Source organism: Montipora capricornis, chromosome 4 (genome assembly GCF_036669925.1).
Source record: "Montipora capricornis isolate CH-2021 chromosome 4, ASM3666992v2, whole genome shotgun sequence".
NCBI lineage: Eukaryota > Metazoa > Cnidaria > Anthozoa > Scleractinia > Acroporidae > Montipora > Montipora capricornis.
The window spans coordinates 17,603,334-17,610,152 of record NC_090886.1 but is presented as its reverse complement, the minus strand read 5'-3'; the positions used below and the strand labels follow the sequence as shown (position 1 = coordinate 17,610,152).

The 6,819-nt window shown below is 38.2% G+C and overlaps 1 pseudogene; it reads left to right on the top strand.

Moving 5' to 3' along the window:
• Window positions 1-1,219: 1,219 nt before the first annotated feature.
• On the top strand, window positions 1,220-6,818 carry LOC138046214 (uncharacterized; annotated as a pseudogene).
• The last annotated feature ends 1 nt before the right edge of the window (window position 6,819 follows it).

The window sequence follows — 6,819 nt, the reverse complement described above, 5'->3', positions numbered from 1 at the left end:
CTCAAGATTTCCATGAGGTGATAGCACACTATATTTACAACAACCTTTTTTCCCAGGTTTTTAGAATATAAAATTATAAAAATAATAATATGTTAATGCAACAAAAGCTCCAATACAGCTATGTAAGCTGGGGAATATGTAATTGACTTAAATATGTACCACTGTTTTGTCCACAAAGATTTTATTGAACGTGTGCACATGAATGTAGAACTTCCGATGCAATACATGTACATGTGCCTTACACTGAATTTATCATCTTTACTGCAGCATGCTGTTTCTCGTGCCTTTCTAATGGATGAGCATGTGAGATTCATATTGCAAGTTTACTTTGAGACTTTTAAAAAGATGTGAATGATTATCGCATAAAGTGCTAGTCAGAATATCATTTATTATGAGACAGTAATAAAAAAGAGACTATGTCAACAAATTGGACATCAACAGTATGAACAGTGTTATGTTGAAGAAAATAACTAAAATCATCAATCTTTTTCGATGTGATTTGGAAAATGAGCAATGTAAACAACAGGTGATCCATTGTCTCTTAACTCCATACAAACACAAATGTCTTCAATGTTCTCAATGGGGACTAAAATACAATGCTCATTTAAAGGTGGATACCAGCAAACAATATGGTAACAGGACATACACCCAAAACTTCATATGTTGGGCGAACAAAACCAGTCTGTTCCAGAAATGGAAGAATCACTGCTGCATACTGGACTGAATCATCCTGAAGACTGGATGCTTGCACAAAAACTTCAACTTGCCCATACTTAATTTCGTTGTTATCTTTGTATGAAACTGTGTAAGAGTTTCTCACTGATACATGCTTGTAAGCTCGGGAGTGGATAATTCGGATTCGGCCTCTAATTTCAACTCTAGTAGAGAACTTGATTTCATTTAAAGGGGGACTCCGACAAAAAAACACGATTTTTCAAAAAGGCTCAAATCCGACCTGTAACATATACGCTTTTACATATACTAAATTTAACTTACTTTCACCAACATTTCAATGTTATTGCCTCGAAAAACGTGTTTTTCACAGTAGCCGCCATTGTTGGTTTGTCGCCAGCATACTTGTTCGAGAAAACCTGGAACGAGGACTGATGACGTCGCTTACTCAACACAAACATATGTGAAAAAGGGGAAGTGCGCGTGAATTGAAATTATTTTCCTTGACTTCTGTCAAATATTGGTGGGGAATTAGGACAGATTAACGATGCCGGCCAGTCGGTGTGTTGTTCAGGGATGCAGTAACATAAGCGATGTTGATAAGGGGATTTCTTTGCATCGTTGTCCGCCTGACAAAGCGACTTGTGCTCTGTGGAAGCGCTTTGTACGGACGCACCAGGCAAATTTTGATCCTGACAGTCGTTTTCTGGTATGTTCCGTTCACTTTAAAGAGAGTTGTTTTGAACGATCTGTTCACATGAAAGGGCAGAAAAGAATATTGAAGCCAAGGTCTATTCCCACGATTTGGAAGAGTCCAGGAAATGAACAGGTATCATCCACCGCCACTAATAGAGGACGCAGGAAGGTGAGAATTCAGCCTACTTTGTTTTATTATGAATTTTGCAATGATGCAAGTAGTTGTGAGGACGCTGGTTTTTTTCCATCAATCACACATTGTTGGGGGCTATTTTGCTGCCTTTTTCGTCTTTCAATCCTTAGTTTCGTAAATCAGGAAATTAATCAAGGGAAGGTGTCATAACAGTGCACCAATTACGCAAATCAACTTGGAATTTTAAGAACGATCATGGCGGTACTTCATGTTTATATATGAGGCATACATCTTAAATAATCTTTCTGGTGTATGGGTTTTTTCCAGATGCTGAAAGACATTGGTATCCATAAACGTAAAACTCCCTACAGAAACAATGAAAAGGAGGACGATTATCGCTCAAGCAACGATGATTTGGTCACCCAAACAGATACCGACCAAGGTGAAATTGTGACACCTCCAGTTGTGGAGACGAACGATTCCAGTTCTGAAGAACAGCAAATGGAAACCGCAGACGACTTGGTACGTATATTCTCTCGCAAATTCTCGGCCAACAGCAATTTTACAATCTTACATTTATGTTGTCAAAATGTGATAGGTTTCTGATGGGCCAACGAACAGTGACCAGGGCCAAGAAAACAGTTAGTTGGAGCTTAACAAATGGAAGCTGAAAGTCAAATGTCTTCAATCAAAAGTACGGCGAATGAAAAATCAGGAAAAAGAAATACTGGATTTACTGGGTCAACAAAAACAGAAGACGCGATCACCAAACTCGTTGTCAAGTAAGTTTACACTTAAAATACAATCATATTTATAACAATACTACTGATAATAATGGAACTGAAGATTACAACTACAATATTAATTCATTATTAAATATTTTTTAGGTACTCAGGTAGATAACAATGACTTTGAAAGTGACCACAACTCCGACATAGATGAGTTTATGGATGACACCCACAGAGAATGACACTCCAAGCCCTGAGGAAAACGAAGAACAATATCATAAACTTGGGGATGATGATTCCACAAAAAAAGAAGATGTGAACCCAATGTGTGGTCATTTGTGTTGAACTTTTTCTTTCCAAAAAAAAAAACAACAAACAACAAAAGCAGTTAACAACTCTATTGTACAAAAAGTCTCTTACAGTAAAACGTTGAAAGTGTTTAATGGTTTACCTTAAAAGACATGTACACACACACACGAAAAAAAAAAATCTAGCATGATGCACTTATGAAATTTTGTTTCACCTATTAACAGATTGGAAATTGATGGAAAGAACATCCTGGAGGAACCGAAAGCAATCATTTTCCTATCAAAATTGCTTCTTCTGTTCCAGTTCTGCCACCCCTGTTTTGCTCCAAAACCAAACGTGAAGTTAAGCCAGTCTGGTACATTTATATCAGTGACAGCGAAATGTGAGAAATGTTGCTGGACATTTTCTTGGGAGAGCCAGCGTAAATTACTGGCAAAGTTTCCTGCTGGGAACCTGCTGCTCAGTTTTGCAGTACTGTGCGCTGGGGCTTCAATAAAGAAGATTTGGGTGGCATTTAAGCATATGAATCTTTTGGTGTACCATGGATCATGCTACTATTATCACCAGCGCCATTTGCTCATTCCAGCCATAGTCACTTTCTGGCGATCTGACAGAGACAGAATTATCAACAGTCTTGCAGGAAGAGAAGTTGACCTGGCTGGTAATGGCAGACATGACAGCATGGGTCATTCGGCTAAGTTCTGTACATACTCAATCTTCTGCTGCATTGTTGGTCTGATTATTGATGTAGCTCTTGTTCAGGTAATGTTCCATTTCTCTTTGTAATTTAATCAACTCTTTATAGCCCAGTGGCCAATTATAGATTTTGCTTTGTCTAACGCCAGACAATTTTACTTGTCAATGGGGAACCCCTCGGCTGTAAAGGGGCTAACCAGAAGATACTGACTGTTGTCATTACAACTGCTTTACACCAGATTTTGTTTCATTTTGTTTTGAATATGCAGTGTAAGGAAGCTGGCAGCAGTTCTGGAATGGAGTTTCTGGGGCACCGAAGAGCTTTTGCCTACCTCTTTACCACTGCAATGAAGATAAAGTCATTCATATCTGACAGACACAGATCCATTGCAAAATGGATGAGAGAGACCTGTCCCAAAAAGTGCAGAGAGCTGAACAAACCTTTTGTGGAACACTTTTTTGACTTGTGGCATGTGGCAAAACGTAAGACAACAAACATCATAGGAGTAAAACAATAATTTATATTTTCTGCAATATGACGAGGCTGAATTAATTAGTATTTCCATATAATATCTTTTGTTCTTAACATTATTGCAGAAATTCAGAAGACTCTAACCAAGTTAAGTAAGAAAAAGACATGTGAGATTATTGGGAGGTGGAGAAAGGCATGTTTGAGACATTTCTATTGGTCAGTAACTTCGACTGAAGAACTCCAAGGAGAGGTGAAACAGGCAAAGTTTGAAGCTTTCCTTTCTCACGTAATAAACACCAGGACTTGCCAAACAGACTCTTCAACAAATGTCACCATGGTCCTATAACCAAGGAGAAAGTGTGGATGACTAAAGGTAACAAAAAACGCACTTTTACGTTCACCATTATCTTAAAAAAATATTATTGTTCTTGAAAACAGTAACTGAAATGTTTCAACTTTACAGATTCAGATGCCTATGGAAAACTGGTAGATGAATTGAATAAACCTTCCTTAACAAAAGCCATTAAGAATGGCTCATCAAATGGTCAAACAAGTTCTTTGGAAGGCTACCACTCAGTCATAAACCAATTTGCCCCTAAAATGCTACAACAAGTTGCAAAATTGTTGAAACACCTTTTGTAGCCTCCAATGCCCTCCGTATCTAGAATTTAAACCTTTCCCACTTCCTCTCCCCTCTCCCCCTTTCAATGTTGACTGCTTAAGTTCCCAACATTTTTTTGTCTTGCTAGCAACACTGATAAGGGGGGGAGGGGGGCTGCAGTATGAGAGATAATAGGGAAATTAATTACGCCCCAAGAAGGTGACGTGTCTGCACTATTTTTGCAACTTGTTGTCTGATTGATTGCATTAATTTTGCCAGTCCGGATTTGAATCCTATAGGGAAACGTTTCAACGTAGAAAAGCAGGAACTAAAGAAACAATCATTAAATATGGTATAAGCTCTGAAACATTTCAGAAGTTTGCACGCGAAGTGCAAAGCACATTGTACCAAACACAAAAGGATATTAATTATTGACATACAGTCGCATCGATTTGCGAGTGTTTGGACTTATCATCGCTAACAGAAGACTCCATACCAAATACTAAAGCGAGCAAAGTATTTTGCACTGCAGATCTGATTCTCCGAAAGTTACACACGGCTCGTATTATGTAACATAATACCATTTATTGTGTGTCAACAGGGATGGTGGCGTTACAGTTGAAAATTGTATCTTCGAGGAAACAGCACAATTCAACTAGTACTTTCTTTTCTAATCAATCCAATACATTACCAGGTGATTCGTAATAAAGCTCACACAGTTAGAAATCCTGTACATATCGTCTATTCCATTTACCAACGGTCTACCATCCAAGCACGGTCTACCATTGCAACAGCAAGAAATATGATATCATATTATTTTCTCAGTGAAAAGTTGTGGTAGACCGTGTAGACCGTTTCATATAAATGTCATAATGTGTAGCCGGTACAAATTTGTTCACGTTTGTATCTCATTGTAAAACAAATCTCGCAAAGGATTTAGCACAATCGGGTGCTTTCTTTTGATCATTGTGCTTAGTCAGTCATTCCAAAGAACATGGAATTAGCCAACCCGACACATCACTTAGAAGACTTGCTAGTAAGCGTGACCAATCCCTTCTCTGGAAGCAGACTAGCCCGAAAGCAATAAGTAATGTTACAAATGGACCTCTATGAAAATGTATCTTTGTATAACAATGTTTGCTAAGAATTGATTTTTCGGAAAGTGGATGTTCCCTTTAAATGGCATGCGATCGCAGTTAAAGGAGAGGTTATGTCTTTTTCTTATTCGTAAACAACAGCTAATTTCGTACATGTTGCGCGTGCTTTAGATGTCATGTGTTGACCAAAATATAGGTGTTTAACGCAAATTATTTCGAAATCGGTTCCAGGATATTTCTAGCGTACTTTAAAAAGCGAAAGGATGGAAATCACACCTTTTCGTGTACCAAATTATGTGTATTTTCGACTTGACTCACAGAAAGCATTGAAATGCCTTCAAATTACGTCATACCGAAACCCCGCCAAAATCCCGTTTATCGCTGGCCATTTTCCATTCACAGCAGTTCAGAGAATTAAACCCTTTTTTTTGGAAACACCATATTAAAGGCAAACGATAGACGTCTTCGCGTTCCAATAAAGAAAGTGACCGTACGCCAATACAGTGACAACCAACTCAGACAACAAGTTGCAAAATTGTTGAGACACTTTCATTAAAAAAACACCTTTTCTAGCTTCCAATGCCCGCCGTATCTAGAATTTAAACCTTTCCCACTTCCTCTCCCCTCCCCCCTTTCAATGTTGACTGCTTAAGTTCCCAACATTTTTTTGTCTTGCTAGCAACACTGATAAGGGGGGGAGGGGGGGTGCAGTGTGAGAGATAATAGGGAAATTAATCACGCCCCAAGAAGGTGAAGTGTCTCCACTATTTTGCAACTTGTTGTAGCTTACTCTTATCTTGGAATGCTGAGCAGGTGGTAATATTATTATTTAAGCATGTCTACATACTTACCGGTACTTTAGGTTATGGTTAACTCTCACTGTCATCATCTGTCATTCCCTACAAAAGGTGGGCAAATATTTTATCATTCACATTACAGATGCCTCTTAGCAGCACTGCACTTCAATTACAATTTGAATAGACAGGCCAAAACCAATGCAAATGGAGAAGCTACTTTAAGGGTGAATTATCCAAAACAAAAGTATGGAGAGGCAACAGTGAAGGAAGGCAAATCACAACAAAACTATGGTAATGTACATGTACATATATAATTTTAAAATGAAATGCTTATGCATAGATTTTGAAAAACAAAAGCAATACAATTGCTTTGTTTGTCTTCAGAATCACACTATTCTTTTTCAGATTACGTAACTGATATTTATTGTGTACTAGTCACCACTCCAAGAAGACAACTAAAGCAAACTGTAGAGGAACTCCAAGCAATTGTGCCTGAACCAGTATGCTCCACATGGAACAAACAGTCAAAAGCTGATGCGATTACGAAATATAAGGAAAGAAAGGCGAAAGGTATAACATCACAAAGCATGTTCGTCATCAAGCATTGCAGAGTTTAGC